Source organism: Hordeum vulgare, chromosome 5H, assembly GCF_904849725.1.
Source record: "Hordeum vulgare subsp. vulgare chromosome 5H, MorexV3_pseudomolecules_assembly, whole genome shotgun sequence".
NCBI classification, from domain to species: Eukaryota; Viridiplantae; Streptophyta; class Magnoliopsida; order Poales; family Poaceae; genus Hordeum; species Hordeum vulgare.
Window position 1 is genome coordinate 461,405,833 of NC_058522.1, and position 19,064 is coordinate 461,424,896.

The window sequence follows — 19,064 nt, forward strand, 5'->3', positions numbered from 1 at the left end:
TGTTTTGAGGAAGGAATTTGGTGGGTTTGAGTACCGGCGAGAATTGCGCAGCACTAGAGAGGCTAGCAATGGTGGAAGGTGAAAGTGCATCTATACCATGGGCTCACATTAGTCATGAAGAAGTCACATACTTATTGCGAAAGTTTTTATTAGTAATCGAAACAAACTGCTAAATGCATACTCTGAGGGGAAGGGTTGGTAGGTGTAAACCATCGCGCGATCCCGACCTCAACACAAAGGATGACAATCAATAGATCAATCATGCTCCGACTTCCTAACATAGCGGTTCACCATACGTGCATGCTACGGGAATCATTAACTTCAACACAAGTATTTCTAGATTCACAACACCCTACTAACATAACTCTCGATATTACCGAATCCATGTCTCAAAACTAACTGAGAGGAACCAAAACTTCTCTTTCTACTCAATGCACATGAAGATGGAGGTTTTTGCATCCTCTTTGGGTACCTAGCACATTTGGGACTACTTTCATAGCATAAGCCAACTATGAAATCACGCACCACCGTGCTCCAAAGATATAAGTGAAACACAAGAGCAAAAGTATCTAGCTCAAAAGATATAAGTGAAGCACAAGAGCAAAAGTATCTAGCTCAAAAGATATAAGTGAAGCACTATGAGCATTCTAGCAAAATCACGATGAGTGCATGTCTCACTCTCTCAAAAAGGTGTGCAGCAAGGATGATTGTGACACAACAAAAATAAAAGACTCCTAAGATACAAGACGCTCCAAGAAAAAAACATATCAGGTGGTGAATAAAAATATAGCTCCAAGTAATGTTATTGATGGATTGAAGACGAAAGAGGGGATGCCTTCCCGGGGCATCCCCAAGCTTAGGATTTTTGGTGTCCTTGAATTTGACTTGCGGTGCCTTGGGCATCCCCAAGCTTGAGCTCTTTCCACTCCTTATCTCTTTGTCCATGAGAACATCACCCAAAACTTGAAAACTTCACAACACAAAACTTAAACAAAAAGTCGTGATAACATTAGTACAAGAAAACAAACTACCACTTTTTGGTACTGTAGCAAACTTGAATTCCATCTATATTGATGATGGGCTACTGTATTATCACTTTTCCATGGTTAGTACCCCCCGATACTAACCATAGTTTCATCAAAACAAGCAACCAACCCAACAAAAACAAAATCTGTCAAAAACAGACCAGTTTGGAGACGTATCAACCGACCAGAGTAATCAACATAGCCCCATCCCATAAGGGGTAACGTGGTCGTACTAGTAAGGTTGGGACTATCGACATATCATAACTCTATTCCCATTTCCTAAACCATACTCACACAAATACCCGGTGCACCACTTCACCAAAAGTGGCCACCTAACTCATCATCACCCTTGGGCATTAGTGGCACCCGACGGGGTTTCCATAAGACTTTGATTTATAACAACACATGCTCATGCTATTATTACTCTAGCTTTACTTGTCAATATAATTCTAGCATGACCCTCATAAGTGGTAGGATCAAGCTTAATGCATGTGCTCCGGAGGAGCCATCGGTAACATCACCTTAGTTATTTACTGGCACTTATGATCATATGCAATAAAAATACTTGCTATCTTAACATGCAATATAACATATGGTCAGACATGGTCAAAGGGCTGCTTGCCTTGGTCAGCTAGGTATCTAGGGTCTTCGAGGTCTTTCGCTCTGATTCCCTCGTCACATGGATTTTCTATCATCGTCAAAAGAATAAATAAGTTATAGCTCACTCAAAAACAGATCACAAAGTTATTTTAAAAATGTTCTTTATTACTGATAAATCTAAGTTGTTATTTTGAAAAATATTTGCCTCTGTTTCCAATGAAGGAACATTTTTAAAATCAACCAAACAGAAGCAAAACTATTCCAATTTAGTCCTTTTTATTATTGAAAAATAGAATAGTTGTTTGAAGAATTCATCTCAAGGTATTATTAAATACTACATATTTTTAGAAGAATAAGAGTGGAAAATTATATTTTTACACTGGTTAAATGTTTTTACAAAAATCTTGGAAATCAGATTTTAGAAATAAAAGAAAAATGGGCTAAGTCCCTGCCTGGCTCGGCCTGGAACTGGGCCGACCCGAGGCCAGCCGACAGCCTGCCCAGGCGTGCGCCCGTCAGGTTTGAACCTGACGTGCGGGGCCCTGCGGTCAGCGGCTGCGGGCAGCGCGGGGGAGGGAGCTGGGCCACCGACAGGTGGGGCACACCTGTGTGGGTCGTCTCCTACCTTTGGCCAGAGAGGAGGAGGAGCACGCCGGCGAGGCTGCCGATGTTCTCAAGCCCCGACGAGGACATAAATGGGCTTGGCATGACGCCGCCTACCTGCTGGTGGCCGGAACAATGTCGGAGAGGCAGGGGTTCGCCGGCGACGAGGAGGCCGCGACGGAGGAGTTTCGGGAGGTGGTCGAGGAGGTAGCTTGGGGCATGGAAATGCTCGGGGAAGTTGGGGGAAAGCTTCCTAGGGTCGAGGGGATCAATTTGGTGGGTCTAGGGATGCAGGAGCCATCGTGTAGTCGGAGATCGACCGGAGCTCCGAGGTGGAGGGGCCTCGGTCTATCTCGAGCACCGGGGCTCTGCTGAATTGCTGGGGTGGCTAGGGAGGTGCTAGTGGTCGTGGTGAAGCAATCTGAGGGGTGCAGGAGCGAGGGGGAGGGCTATTCGGGAGCGCCGGTGACTCACCGCGGCGCGCGTGGGGGTGCAGGGAGGAGATGGGGTCGAAACCACGGTCTCGGGACATGGTTTTGGACTACCAGAACCATCTGCAGCAGAGGGAGAGAGAGAGGAGTTGAGCATCCGTGGCCGCACAACCTTGCCCGGTTCTGGTGCGCACGAGCACGCGTCGCACGTGCTCTAGCACGGGAGAGGAGGGGCCCTGAGGGTTGCTCGACCCAGAGGGGTTGTCGGGGGAGAGGTTGGACACCTCGGGGGAGGCTGGAACTGGCCGAGAGAATCGCCCCCACCTCGGTGGCTTCCTACAGCACGCCCAGAGCGCAGTTTTGGCATGGCACGACATGCCGGTGCGCTCTGAGGCACTTTGGACATGTCTAGCATGTCATGGCACTCGGTGGGAGTGAGGCTAGCCGTTTGGGTCTTCTGGGAGCTTCGGCTGGTCAAGGGAGACAAGAAATACTAGTGCTGTCAGCCTTGAACTGAAGCTTAGATTGGGGTTTTTGGCATTTCCACTTTGAACCAGTGAGGGGCCAGTTGACTCGGGTTAGGCATTGATACTGGCCACCTAATCTATGAGTTTGGAGCAAAGGGGTTGGGTTTAGCTGTGGCTAAGAGGGCTTTTTTCCATCTGTCAGAAGGTGCTCGACAGTGGTTTGAGGGGGTTGCACCGCACCAGTGGTGCTGCAACTTAACAGGTTTGGGTTTGGTGCTAAAACATGGGGTTTCACCAAGTTTGAGCTCCATTGGACAAGTTTAGCTTTGTAAACTTGAAAACACCACAATTTGACTAGATTTGTCCCTTCCAAAGAGAGTGTGAGAAAACTAAGTCCCACAAATCCCATTTTTGGTGTGGAACCCTCATTTGAGGTATTAGGCACTCCTGTAAAGTTTCAGCATCATAGGACAAACTTTGCTATGTAGAGTTGCTCTAACTCCAATCTGGACAGAAGGGGTTTTTGGGTTATTTGGGGTCCTTAATCACCTTGGATCAAAGTGATACTTTATGTGGACACTAAATATGGCTTAGGGATACCACTGGAATTTTCTATGGTTTTATTGAGAATATTTCCCTTGGAAATATTTCAAATGGTCAAAACAGACAGAAATGGTTATCAGGGTTTTTCTCAAATAATTATAATAAAATTAGGGGTTTAAAATCCTAAGTATGGAAAATATATGTCCTTCTGATCATCTCCAAATTTAATCAGATTTTTCTAAGGGGGAAAAGTATTTTTCCATGTAGGAATACCATTTCTCGCCTCAAAAATGGACATGAAAATAAATTAAGAAAACAATTCTAAAAATAATTATTTTTTGGTTTTGGAATACAAAAATAAGTTAAAATCAGATCACCAACTTTGAGTAGAAACCAATCTTGCCATCAAGGGCAAGTAGTGCAACTGAAAGTAGGGTTTTACCCTAATCAGAAACAAGAAGAAGGTTTTGAAAATAATTCAATATTGTGAAATGGGTTTTTTATCATCACATGATCATCACACAAGTCATTCAATGACAAACATGGCACTCACATCATTAGTTTTGAAAAAGTTTTAACAAGCTCATATTTTTGCATTACACAGAAAGTGGTAGTAAAAACAGGGTGTGACAGACCTATCCCCCTTACAAGAATCTCGTCCCCGAGATTCCTAAGCTAGGTGCTAAAAAGGTCTAGAAACTCAGATCGGAGATAGTCTTCAGGCTCCCATGTTGCTTCGGCTTCGGTGTGGTTGCTCCACTGAACCTTGAAGTACTTGATGGTGCGACTTCTGGTGCAACGCTCAGCTTCATCCAGAATGCGGATCGGCTTCTCGCGGTAGGTGAGATCCGACTGTAGGTCAATGTCATGGTGGTCAATGTCCTTGTAAAGATCAGAACGTTTTGGCGCTTGAAAACACTTCCGGAGTTGTGATACATGGAATACATTGTGCACACCTTAAAGTTCCGGGGGTAGCTCCAACTGATAAGCAACTTCTCCACGCCTTGACGTGATCTTAAAAGGTCAAATGAACCTTGGAGCGAGTTTCCCTTTAATGTGGAAACGCTTGGTTCCCTTGAGAGGTGTGACATGAAGGTACACCTGGTCTTCAAGGTTAAACTCCAATTCCCTGCGGTGAGAATCCGCATAGCTCTTTTGCCGCGACTTGGCTACCTTTAGATTTTCTCGGACAAGTTTCACCTTCTCTTCTGCTTTGTGCAAAACTTCCGGCCCGAAAATCAGCCCTTCACCGGTTTCGGACTAGTTGAGTGGAGTGCGGCACTTCCGTCTGTACAACACTACAAATGGGGCCATTTGGAGACTGGACTGGTAGCTGTTGTTGTATGAAAACTCAGCGAACGATAGACAGTCTTCCCATTTGGCACCATGTGCCAAGACGCAAGCGCGGAGCATATCTTCGAGTATCTGATTCACTCTTTCCGTCTGCCCATTTGCGGGTGGAAAGCGGTGCCGAAAGAGAGCTTGGTTTCGACGGCTTCTTAGAACTGCTTCCAAAATCTTGAGGTGAACTGCGTGCCTCGGTCAGATACAATCTCCTTCGGGATTCCGTGAAGGCATACAATACGCTCAATATAGAGACTAGCCAACTTGCTCCCATCATAAGTGGTGTTGAGTGGAATGAAATGTGCCACGTTGGTCAGATGGTCGACAATGACCCATATGGAGTCATGTCCTTTGCTAGACCTCGGTAAGCCGGTTACAAAATCCATTCCTATCTTGTCCCACTTCCATTCTGGCACCCGGAGAGGTTGTAGCAATCGAGCAGGTCGCTGATGCTCAGGCTTGACCCACTGGCACACGTCGCACTTGGCAACATAGGACGCTATTTCTCTCTTCATGCCATGCCACCAGAATATTTCTCGGAGATCTTGATACATCTTGGTACCACCTGGGTGAATAGGGTAAGGTGTATCATGTGCTTCCTATAGGATCAATTCCTTGAGTTCAGCCCTGTTGGGTACGCATAAACGTTTCCCAAACCGCACTACTGCTTGTTCATCCACCGAGAATCTTGGGGCCTTGCCTTCGTGTATCTTCTTCTTGATGCCTTCAATGCTCTTATGACCCTTCTGGGCTTCCTTGATATCATCCGCCAGCGTTGGTTTGACTTCGAGGTTAGCTAGGAATCCTAATTCTACTAGCTCCAATCTGAAGTTCTCCAATTCCTCATACAAGGCAGGTTGCCTTTCCTTGAGCATGACATTCAAGGTGTTGGTCTTCCGGCTTAAGGCATCAACCACTACATTGGCCTTACCGGGGTGATATTGAATGCTGAGGTCGTAGTCTTTGATTAACTCCAACCATCTTCGTTGCCTCATATTTAGTTCCCTTTGGGCGAAGATATACTTCAGACTTTTGTGGTCAGTGTATATTTCACATCGTTTCCCCAGAAGGTAAAGTCACCATGTCTTCAGGGCATGCACTACTACTGCCAACTCGAGATCATGGGTGGCATAATTCTCCTCATGCGAGCGCAGTTGTTGTGATAGATACGCCACAACTTTGCCATCCTGCATTAGAGCCCCACCGAGCCCTGTCCTCGAGGCATCACAATATATCACAAACTCCTTGCTGATATATGGAGTGGCCAATACCGGGGCGGTAGTTAATCTTTTCTTCAATTCTTGGAAGCTTGCTTCACACTCCAGCGTCCATTCGAACTTCTTGCCTTTCTTCAAGAGCCAAGTCATAGGTCGAGCGATGCGGGAGAATCCTTCTACAAACTTGCGGTAATATCCCGCGAGTCCGAGGGAACTCCTGACTTCCTTCACATCAATTGGCGATTCCCAGTTGGTTACCATAGTAATCTTGGAGGGATCAACTGCCAAATCACTTGGTGTCATGGTATGACCCAATAATCCAACTTCGTTTAGCCAAAATTGGCACTTGCTGAACTTGGCATAAAGTTGGTGCTCCCGAAGCTTTTCGAACACTAGCCTCAAGTGTTGCTCATGCTCTTCTTCGGACTTGGAAAAGATTAATATGTCATCAATGAATAGGACAACAAACTTATCCAAGTATTCCATGAAGACCTTGTTCATGAGGTACATCAAGTAAGCTGGGGCATTAGTAAACCCAAAAGACATGACAGTGCATTCGTACAGATCGTACCGGGTCACGAACGCAGTCTTGGGTATGTCTTCGGGTCGGGTCTTCAATTGGTAATATCCAAATCGTAGATCGATGTTGGAGAATACCCTAGCTCCATTTAACTGATCAAACAAATCTTCAATCTTGGGGAGTGGATACTTCTTCTTGATTGTGACCTCATTGAGAGAAAGGTAATCGACGCAGAGTCTGATGGTTCCATCCTTCTTGGACACGAAAAGAACAGGTGATCCCCAAGGTGACGCACTCGGACAAATAAACCCTTTCCCGAGTTGCTCATCCAGCTGCTTCTTCAAATCCGCTAGCTCTTCGGACCCCATCCCGTAAGGCTTCTTATAGATTGGCCTTGATCTAGGCATGAGCTCAATGACGAACTCGATGTCTCGGTCAGGAGGCATTCCCGGTAACTCATCAGGAAAGACATCCCGGTACTCACAGACTATTGGCACTTGATCGAGTTCTACCTCTGACAGACTGTTACCCCGTGGTACTCGAGCAGGTACTGGCTCAGAGACATACTTGACTTTGACCCCTTGGTCGCTTGTCATGGTAATGCCCTGTTGGCACAGTCCAAGATGCTTTGATGCTTTGCCAACCAATCCATGCCGAGAATTACTTCTAGGCCATGTGACTTAAGCACAATGAGATCCGCTAAGAAGCTCGTCCCATTCATAACTATCCCGACTTTCCTACATCCTAGGTTGGTCCTCAATACTGCTCCCGGGGTTTGAATTGCCATTTGCCCGCGAAGCAGGGTAGGTTTTAAACCACATTTTTCCGCAAATCTTTGTGTAAGAAAAGAATGTGAATCACCACAATCAAAAAATATTGTTGCTGGGGTAGAGTTCATGAGGAACGTACCCAGAATGTAGTCTGGGTCTTCCAGTGCCTCTTCTGCGGAAATATGATTAATCTGCCCCGTGCTGTGATACTACTGATTGCGGGGAGCCTGATTCTTGCCTGGTGCTCCTTGGCCTTGATTTGGCGCATTGGGGCGCGGTGCGTCGGGCTTCTTATTGGGACACTTCCCGGAATAGAGCCATGTTTGTCCACATCCAAAACAGGTAACTTGTGCTGGAAGATTGGTCTTGACTCCACTGTTGTTCAGTGGATTGATTGCTGGCTTGGTGTTGACTTGCTGCTGAGGCTGGTAGTTCTGGCAAAATGTTGGATACTTGTACTGATGCTGCTGACAGTTGGGTCTTGCTGGAGCTGACTGCCATGGGCGTGGCATCAGGTTACTCGGTCCTCCACTACCCATTAGCTTGCACTTACGAGTGTCGTCCATAGCACGACGCTTGTCTTCCAACATAAGAGCCTTATTAACCAGGTCGCTGAAGGTCCGACATTCACAAACAACCAGCTGATACTGGAGTGACTATTGCAGTGCTTCCATAAGGCGTTCCACTTTGGCAGCCTCAATGTTGACGTATTAAGGTGCGTATCTTGACAGGAGGTTGAACTTCTGCAAATACTCCTTAATGGATCCACTACCTTGCCTTAAGGCTCGGAATTCCCACTTCTTAATGGTCATCATTCCAGGGGGAATGTGAGCAGCACGGAATCCATCTTTGAACACAACCCAACTGATGACTTGACCTGCTCGCATGATCTGAAATCCATCCCAACAAGCTCTGGCTGTGCCACCGAGACAGTATGAAGCATAGAGGACCTTCTCATGATCATCAGTGCATTTGACCAGCACGAGGAGGTCTTCGATAGTATGGATCCAGTCATCCGCATCCAATGGTTCAGTCGTCTCCGTGAATATGGGTGGCGTAGTTCGCATGAACTTAGAGAGAGTAGAGCGACCATTGCCATTCCCGTTCTGCGGCGGGTTGTTCACCAAGGTTTGAGCCAGCTGCTGAATAGCGGCATTGTTGGCTTGACGTTCCTCTTGAAGAGCATGAAGTAACTGAGCCATAGTCAAGCTTTAGGGAGGAGGCGGTGGCGGTGGAATGTCGTCTTGCTGCTCGTGGTGATCTCCAGCTTGAGCTTCCTCTCCGGCTCCCTGTTGCTGTCCTGAGAAGGCAGAGCCAGGGTTGCCGAAGGAGCTATTGCGAGTTGCATTCACCATCCTGTCAGGGAGTAGACAGGTCAATTTGCCGCATTGTCTGAATCATAAGGGATGATGCTCTAGTAAAGAGGGAGCCTGGTGCTGTGCTAGTGTGTAATTCTTAAGCCAAAGGTTTTTGGAAAGCTAATGCATTAGTTTAAAACAAGCGATGTAGTCGCTCACAAGCTACCTAAGGCAGAATGCGACTTGCATCCAACATGCTTACACAACAGTCATGGTTCACTGAACCGATACATGAACTCCTACGCTCGGGGAGTAACTCCTAATTACCTACGCTACTAATGCTAAGCGGCAGACTGAGCGGTCTCATAAGCGGGTTCTGCACGATCTTCATCTTCATCTTCATCTTCATCTTCATCAGTGCTTCCCTTCTTTGAAGGAGTAGGAGAAGGAAGCGTACTATCACGGCGTATCTTGGTTGGCGAGGTAACGAAGAGTTCGGTGTACTCTTCCGCAGTCAGGCGATGACTCTAGAGAGGAGTGGCCTGAAACGGTTCTATTCCTCCTCAGAAATCGAAGCCAGGTGGTCCTTCGGGTGCTCCTTCCTTTTTCACCTTGCGGTTCTTCATCTTCTCCGTGAGAAGCAGATCCTTGACTTGGTGCAACTCTTGGCGAATCTTTGTTGACTCTTTGATCAAAAGGTGCGTCAAAGTGTCGGAGGAGAGACTGAACTAGGTCTGAAATCTCAGTGGCGTCCTGATACGTCTCCAACGTATCTATAATTTTTGATGGTTTCATGCTATTATCTTGTCAAAACTTTGGATGTTTTGCATGCCTTTTATATATTTTTGGGACTAACTTATTAACTCAGTGCCAAGTGCCAGTTCCTGTTTTTCCATGTTTTTGACCACTTTTAGAGGAGATTTTGAAACGGAGTCCAAACGGAAGAAAATCCCCGAAAACATTTTTTTTGGAACGGAAGAAGATCGGGGAACTTGGCAGCCAAGGCAGAAGAGCCCCAGGGGCCCCACAAGCCCCCACCCTGCGGACAGGGGGGCCGCGCCATCCAGGCTTGTGGCCCCCCTGGAAGCCCTTTGCCCTAGGACTTTCGCCTATATATTCCCATAAATTCCAGAAAAAATCACGAGATCATCGTAATCACTTTTCCGTTGCCGCAAGCTTCTCTGTCCGCAAGATCCCATTTGGGGCACGTCCTGGTGCCCTGCCGGAGGGGGGATTCGGACATGGAGGGCTTCTCCATCAACACCATGACCTCTCCGATGATGCGTGAGTAGTTCACCATAGACCTATGGGTCCATAGCTAGTAACTAGATGGCTTCTTCTCTCTCTTGGATCTTCAATACAAAGTTCTCCATGATCTTCATGGAGATCTATCCGATGTAATCTTCTTTTGCGGCGTGTTTGTCGAGATCCGATGAATTGTGGATTTATGATCAGATTATCTATGAATCTTATTTGAGTTTCTTCTGATCTCTCTTATGCATGATTTCATATCCTTGTAATTCTCTTCGAGTTGTCGGTTTTGTCTGGCCAACTAGATCTATGATTCTTGCAATGGGAGAAGTGCTTGGTTTTGGGTTCATACCGTGCAGTGACCTCACCCAGTGACAGAAGGGGTAGCGAGGCACGTATCGTGTTGTTGCCATCAACGGTAAAAAGATGGGGGTTTCATCATTGGTTTGAGATTATCCCTCTACATCATGTCATCTTGCTTAAGGCATTACTCTGTTCGTCATGAACTCAATACACTAGATGCATGATGGATAGCGGTCGATGTGTGGATTAATAGTAGTAGATGCAGAAACTATCGGTCTACTTGTTTAGGACGTGATGCCTATATGTATGATCATTGGCTTAGATATCGTCATGACTTTGCGCGGTTCTATCAATTGCAAGACAGTAATTTGTTCACCCACCGTGATACTTGCTATTTTGAGAGAAGCCTCTAGTGAACACTATGGCCCCCAGGGTCTACTCCACACCATATTTTAAGCCTTACACTTTTTACTTCGTTGCACTTTCCGCCTTCAGATCTCACTTTGCAAACAATCTTGAAGGGATTGACAACACCTTTGAAGCGTTGGGTGCAAGCTTGTTTATGTTTGCGCAAGTACTCTGGACTTGACGAGACCCTCCTTCTGGATCGATACCTTGGTTCTCAAACTGAGGGAAATACTTACTGCTCCTGTGCTGCATCACCCTTTCCTTTTCAAGGGAAAAACCAACGCAAGCCCACCCTCTGTCAACGTGTCAATTTCTAGCGCTGTTGTCTGTGGGATAGCAGAAGGATTTCTGGCGCCGTTGCCGGGGAGGAAGATCAAGTCAAGAAATCATCCAAGTAGGTGTCGCAAACTCATCTCTTGCATTTACTTTGTTTGCCAGTTGCCTCTCGTTTTCCTCTCCCCCACTTCACCAATTTGCCTTTTTCGTTTGCCTTTTCGTTCACCCTTTTTCTCGCTTACTTTCTGCTCGTCTGTGTGGGATAGTCTATCCTGATGGCTATATCCACCACTTCGAATGATACTCCCGAGAGCGAAGTTCTCAATTTCAAACAAATTGAGGGAGAAAACTTAAAAGACGCTTGGTATAGGATTTGCAATGCTCAGAGTTGATCTACTCATAAGCAATCCACTACCGTCCTGCTTCGTAGTTTTTATGTGGGTGTTTCTCCTTGGAATAGGTATATTCTTGACACCATCGTAGGTGGAAATATCTTGGGTAGCCATACCGTTGATTCTTACGGAGCTGTGATAAATTTGGTAGGCTCACCCCCACTCATGGTTAATGGAACTGCCTTAACTCTGGAACATGTGATGTGCAGGCTGGACGTTATTGAAAACAAAGTTGCTACAATTGAACTCATTGAGAATTTGGATAAAAAGATCCACAATCAAATCACTCAGTACGGATCCAAGGTGGGAATGGTTTTGAAAAATTTAAAGGAGAAGGAACCCACAGTTAACGAAAACCTAGGTCATGATTCCACTAGGATTTGCAAACTAGAGGATGTTATAACCAACTTTGGTTCCGCTTTTGCCGCTGTGCAGAATACTCCAAATCTTGCCCACAATAAAATCACCAAGTCTGTTTTGTACCTAAAAGTAGTGGTGAATCTTCTAGCAAGAAAGATGAAAACCTTAAGATGATAAGCGATCACGCCACTTATGGTTTGAGCACCAAAGACGACGATACGTGATTCTATCGCTTCTATGCCTAGCTAAGGGCGTTAAACAATAGCGCTTGTTGGGAGGCAATCCAATGAATTTATCGTTTTCTTTCTGTTTTGTTGCGCCACACTTTCATAATTCTGTTGTGATTGTGTTTTTGGTGTTTATTTTTGTGTTTGAGCCAAGCAAAGCCTTTATGACCAGTCATGGTAATGGTTGTTTGATCTTACTAGAAAAAGACAGAAACTTTTCGCTCACGAGATGATATTTCATTTTTATTATGAAAGAGCTTTTGAGTTGATTCTTTTTGCTGATGATTGATATGCTTTTTTCCCAGGCCGTAGTAATTGTTCAGATTTTTTGAGGTACCAGAAGTATACAAAGTATACAGATTGCTACAGACTGGTCTGTTTTTGACAGATTCAGTTTTTGTTGGGTTGGTTGCTTGTTTTGATGAAACTATATTAGTATCGGTGGTACTAGCCATGGAAAAGTGAGAATACAGTAGCCCATCATCAATATTGATGGAATTCAAGTTTGCTACAGTACCAAAAGAAGTGGTAGTTTGTTTTCTTGTACTAATGTTATCATGAGTTTCTGTTTAAGTTTTGTGTTGTGAAGTTTTCAAGTTTTGGGTGATGTTCTCATGGACAAAGAGATAAGGAGTGGAAAGAGCTCAAGCTTGGGGATGTCCAAGGCAGCCCAAGACAAATTCAAGGACACCAGAAAGCCTAAGCTTGGGGATGCCCCGGGAAGGCATCCCCTCTTTCGTCTTTAATCCATCGGTAACATTACTTGGAGCTATATTTTTATTCACCACATGATATGTGTTTTGCTTGGAGCGTCTTGTATCTTAGGAGTCTTTTCTTTTTGTTGTGTCACAATCATCCTTGCTTCACACCTTTTTGAGAGAGAGAGAGACATGCACTCATCGTGATTTTGCTAGAATGCTCATAGTGCTTCACTTATATCTTTTGAGCTAGACACTTTTGCTCATAGTGCTTCACTTATATATTTTGAGCTAGATACTTTTGCTCTTGTGCTTCACTTATATCTTTAGAGCACGGCGGTGTGTGATTTGGTAGTTGGCTTATGCTATGAAAGTAGTCCCAAATGTGCTAGGTACCCAAAGAGGATGCAAAATCCTCCATCTTCATGTGCATTGAGTAGAAAGAGAAGTTTCGATTCCTCTCAATTAGTTTCTAGACTTGGATTCGGTAATATTGAGAGTTATGTTACTAGGGTGTTGTGAATCTAGAAATACTTGTGTTGAAGTTAGTGATTCCCGTAGCATGCATGTATGGTGAACCTCTATGTTAGGAAGTCAGAGCACGATTGATCTATTGATTGTCATCCTTTGTGTTGAGGTCGGGATCGCACGATGGTTTACACCTACCAACCCTTCCCCTTGGAGTATGCATTTAACACTTTGTTTCGATTACTAATAAAAACTTTTGCAATAAGTATGTGAGTTCTTCATGACTAATGTGAGTCCATGGTATAGATGCACTTTCGCCTCCCACCATTTATAGCCTCTCTAGTGCCGCGCAATTCTCGCCGGTACTCAAACCCACCAAATTCCTTCCTCAAAACAGCCACCATACATACCTACTATGGCATTTTCATAGCCATTCCGAGATATATTGCCATGCAACTCCCACCGTTCCGTCTCATGACTTGTGCCGTCACTCTCATATTGCCATTGCATGATCGTAAGATAGCTAGCGAGATGTTTCAACGTCATACGCCATGCTAGATCGTTGCTCATCCCGGTACACTGCCGGAGGCATTTCCTATGGAGTCATCATCATTGTGATCTTTGAGCTGTGAGTAAATAAAAGTGTGATGATCATCATTATTAGAGCATTGTCCCATGTGAGGAAAAAAAAGAGGCCAAAGAGCCCAAAAATAAAAAAAAGAAAAGAAAATAAATGAAAAAATAGGCCTAAGAGCCCAAATGAAAAAAGAGAAAAAGAGAGAAGGGACAATGCTACTATCTTTTTCCACACTTGTGCTTCATGTAGCACCATGTTCTTCATGATTGAGAGCTTCTTGCTTTGTCACCACCATATGCTAGTGGGAATCTTCATTATATAACTTGGCTTGTATATTCCAATGATGGGCTTCCTCAAAATTGCCCTAGGTCTTCATGAGCAAGCAAGTTGGATGCACACCCACTAGTTTTCCTTTTGAGCTTTCACATACTTATAGCTCTAGTGCATATTTTGTATGGCAATCCCTACTCATTCACATTGATATCTATTAATGGGCATCTCCATAGCCTATTGATACGCCGAGTCAGTGTGACCATTTCCTCCTTTTTGTCTCACAACCACCACCACACTCTATTCCACCTATAGTGCTATATCCATGGCTCGCGCTCATGTATTGCGTGATAGTTATAAAAAGTTTGACAAAGTAAGAGTGCGAAAACAATTACTTCGCCAATTCAGGGGTTGTGCATGATTTACATTAGTTGTGTGAGGATGATGGAGCATAGCCAGACTATATGATTTTGTAGGGATAACTTTCTTTGGCCTTGTTATTTTGATAGTTCATGATTACTTTGCTAGTTTGCTTGAAGTATTACTGTTTTCATGTCAATAGAAAACTATTGTTTTGAATCTTACGGATCTGAACATTCATGTAACGTGAAAGAAGTTGCAAAGAACAACTATGCTAGGTAGCATTCCATATCAAAAATTCATTCGTTATCACTTCCCTACTCGAGGACGAGCACGAGTTAAGCTTGGGGATGCTTGATACGTCTCCAACGTATCTACAATTTTTGATGGTTTCATGCTATTATCTTGTCAAAACTTTGGATGTTTTGCATGCCTTTAAATATTTTTTGGGACTAACTATTTAACTCACTGCCAAGTGTCAGTTCCTGTTTTTCCATGTTTTTACCCCTTTCAGAGGAGATTTTGAAACGGAGTCCAAACGGAAGAAAATCCCCGAAAAGTTTTTTTTTGGAACGAAAGAAGATCAGGGAACTTGGGAGCCAAGGCAGAAGAGCCCCAGGGGCCCCACAAGCCCCCACCCCGCGGCCAGGGGGCGCGCCATCCAGGCTTGTGGGCCCCCTCGACGCCCTTTGCCCTAGGACTTTCGCCTATATATTCCCATAAATTCTAGAAAAAATCAGGAGATCATAGTAATCACTTTTCCGCCGCCGCAAGCTTATGTCTCCGCAAGATCCCATCTGGGGCACGTTCTGGTGCCTTGCCGGAGGGGGGATTCAGACACGGAGGGCTTCTCCATCAACACCATGACCTCTCTGATGATGCATGAGTAGTTCACCATAGACCTATGGGTCCATAGCTAGTAACTAGATGGCTTCTTCTCTCTCTTGGATCTTCAATACAAAGTTCTCCACGATCTTCATGGAGATATATCCGATGTAATCTTCTTTTGCGGTGCCGAGGAATTGTGGATTTATGATCAAATTATCTATGAATCTTATTTGAGTTTCTTCTGATCTCTCTTATGCATGATTCCATACCCTTGTAATTCTCTTCGAGTTGTGGGTTTTGTCTGGCCAACTAGATCTATGATTCTTGCAATGGGAGAAGTGCCTGGTTTTGGGTTCATACCGTGCGGTGACCTCACCCAGTGACAGAAGGGGTAGCGAGGCACGTATCGTGTTGTTGTCATCAACGGTAAAAAGATGGGGTTTTCATCATTGGTTTGAGATTATCCCTCTACATCATGTCATCTTGCTTAAGGCGTTACTCTGTTCGTCATGAACTCAATACACTAGATGCATGCTGGATAGTGGACGCTGTGTGGAGTAATAGTAGTAGATGCAGAAAGTATCGGTCTACTTGTTTCGGACGTGATGCCTATATTTATGATCATTGCCTTAGATATCGTCATGATTTTGCGCGGTTCTATCAATTGCTCGACAGTAATTTGTTCACCCACCATGATACTTGCTATTTTGAGAGAAGCCTCTAATGAACACTATGGCCCCTAGGGTCTACTCCACACCATAATTTCAGCCTTACACTTTTTATTTCGTTGCACTTTCCGCCTTCAGATCTCACTTTGCAAACAATCTTGAAGGGATTGACAACCCCTTTGAAGCGTTGGGTGCAAGCTTGTTTGTGTTTGCGCAAGTACTCTTGACTTGACGAGACCCTCCTTCTATATCGATACCTTGGTTCTCAAACTAAGGGAAATACTTACTGCTCCTGTGTTGCATCACCCTTTCCTCTTCAAGGGAAAAACCAACGCAAGCCCAGCCTCTGTCAACGTGTCAATTTCTGGCGCTGTTGTCTGTGGGATAGCACGTCCCGTCCTCGAAAGATGGGTTGAGCGTCCAACTCCCGTTTATCCCATCCTTAACGAAGGGTAGGTGACGAGTAGCTGGCTCGTCAGCCAACTCGGGAAGGATGTCGCGGAGTCGCACGAGCGCCTCTCGTGCTGCGGTCTCCACTGCCAACATCAGATCTTCCATATGTGGTCCTTCAAAGAACCAACTAGTCGGGGAGTCATTAGCCTTCACTATCACGTCCACGTGATACTCCTTAGTGTCGGCGTTGACCCAGTGCTCGTGGTAGAGGAAGATGGGCATGCGGCGTACTTGGAACTTCTCGAGGCTATCACTCAAAAGTAGAGGAAAGCCCGTCTCCAGAAGCATCTCGGGTACGGCGACCATCTACAATATGTAGAGGAGACGGTTAGAAGTTTTTAGTGGGTGCAGAATCTCAGGTTAAGGTCTAGGTCCACTAGTTGTCTTGGCTATCGTCCATGCTACCTAAGGCTTCCTATAGTCAGGATGGCTCTGATACCAGCTCTGTGGGGACCCCGCCTTACAAGTCGAGGTTGACGAATGATCGTGCTCAGTGATCCCGGAGATCAATGCTCACCAAACACACAAATACTGAATAATAAGAGTCTTACATCTGAATACCAAATTATTACATCACATGACTGAATGGTCAAATTCACAAGGTTGGGCCTAAGGCCAAATCATACTGATACAACTAATAGCGGAATTCATAGGGGCTAAGAGGGTGCCCATGCCATCAAGCCTACACCAACAGGCATTCTGACTCGGAAGCGTCCTAGTTCGTAGGGGCGTATCCGAAGACGTACTCATCACTAAACTCTGGTCCTTCCATGTCTGGTCAATAATATAACCAGTGGCAAGCCAATGAGTACTTTTGAATGTACTCGCAAACAGCCCATGATATGAATATTGAAAGTGAAGGATAACAATAATATGCATCTTTGGTGGAATGATCATGAATATGCATCAAGTTAAAGAATTACTTTTGAAGAACAGGTTACAGATATCAATATATCTATAGAGGGCTGAATCATCCGGGCTCACCCTGTAGGCCAAGTCACCAAACTTGGTCATATCATTACTTCCATAACAACACCTTTTTATCACCACTCACACACACTTGGTTTATGCAGAAACGATTGGACGTAGTTTAAGTAGGATTACCCAACTACCCTTCACCGTGGACACGGCTATTCGAATAGTTTTACACTCTGCAGAGGTAGTACGCTGGACCCACGAGATCTGAGAAACTTCCGTGTCATCCACGACTCGCGGTATATAACATACCCGAGGTAAGTACCCGATCAATGCCTTTCCCCTGACGATACTAGACAAAGAGGTCCACTCGATTGGTACCCAGCCCACATGTTGTACGTCTTACGAGCACCGACTCTGGATAGTAACAACCATGCGGGGACCAACGGTGTGCCTGGAACTCATAAAATGGCATAGTCGTCCTACCTGGCACGACTCCATCACGAGAGTGACCACACATCACTCCCGCCACTAGTAATGTGGCTCTTTGCTAGCACCGACCAGAGTAATCAACATAGCCCCGTCCCATAAGGGGTAACGTGGTCGTACTAGTAAGGTTGGGACGGTCGACACATCATAAATCTATTCCCATTTCCGAAACCATACTCACACAAATACCCAGTGCACCACTTCACCAAAAGTGGCCACCTAACTCATCATCACCCTCGGGCATTAGTGGCACCTGACGGGGTTTCCATAAGACTTCGATTTATAACAACACATGCTCATGCTATTATTACTCTAGCTTTACTTGTCAACATAATTCTAGCATGATCCTCATAAGTGGTAGGATCAAGCTTAATGCATGTGCTCCGGAGGAACCATCGGTAACATCACCTTAGTGATTTACCGACACTTATGATCATATGCAACAGAAATACTTGCTATCTTAACATGCAATATAACATATGCTCAGTCATGGTCAATGGTTGTTCGCCTTGGTCAACTAGGTATCTGGGGTCTTCGAGGTCTTCCGCTCCGATTCCCTCGTCACACGGATTTTCTATCGTCGTCAAAATAATAAATAAGGAATAGCTCACTCAAAAACTGATCACAGATTTATTTAAAAATGTTCTTTATTACTGATAAATCTAAATTGTTATTTTCAAAAATATTTGCCTCTGTTTCCAATCAAGGAAATTTTTTAAAATCAACCAAACAGAAGCAAAACTATTCCAATTTAGTCCCTTTTACTATTGCAAAACAGAATAGTTGTTTGAAGAATACATCTCAAGGTATTATTAAATACTACATATTTTTAGAAGAATAACAGTGGAAAATTATATTTTTACATTGGTTAAATGGTTTTATAAAAATCTTAGAAATCATATTTTAAAAATAAAAGAAAAATGGGCTAAGTCCGTGGCCTGGCTCGGCCTGGAACTGGGCCGGCCCGAGGCCAGCCGACAGCCTACGCAGGCTCGCGCGACATCACGTTTGAACCTGACGTGCGGGGCCCTGCGTTCAGCGGCTGCGGGCAGCGCTGGGGAGGGAGCTGGGCCACCAAAAGGTGGGGCACACCTGTCGGGGTCGTCTCTAACTTTGTCCAGAGAGGAGGAGGAGCACACCGACGAGGTTGCCGGCGTTCTCAAGCCCCGACGAGGACAGAAATGGGCTTGGCATGACGCCGCCTACCTGCTGGTGGTCGGAACAACGTCGGAGAGGCAAGGGTTCGCCGGCGACGAGGAGGCCGCGGCGGAAGAGTTTCGGGAGGTGGTTGAGGAGGTAGCTA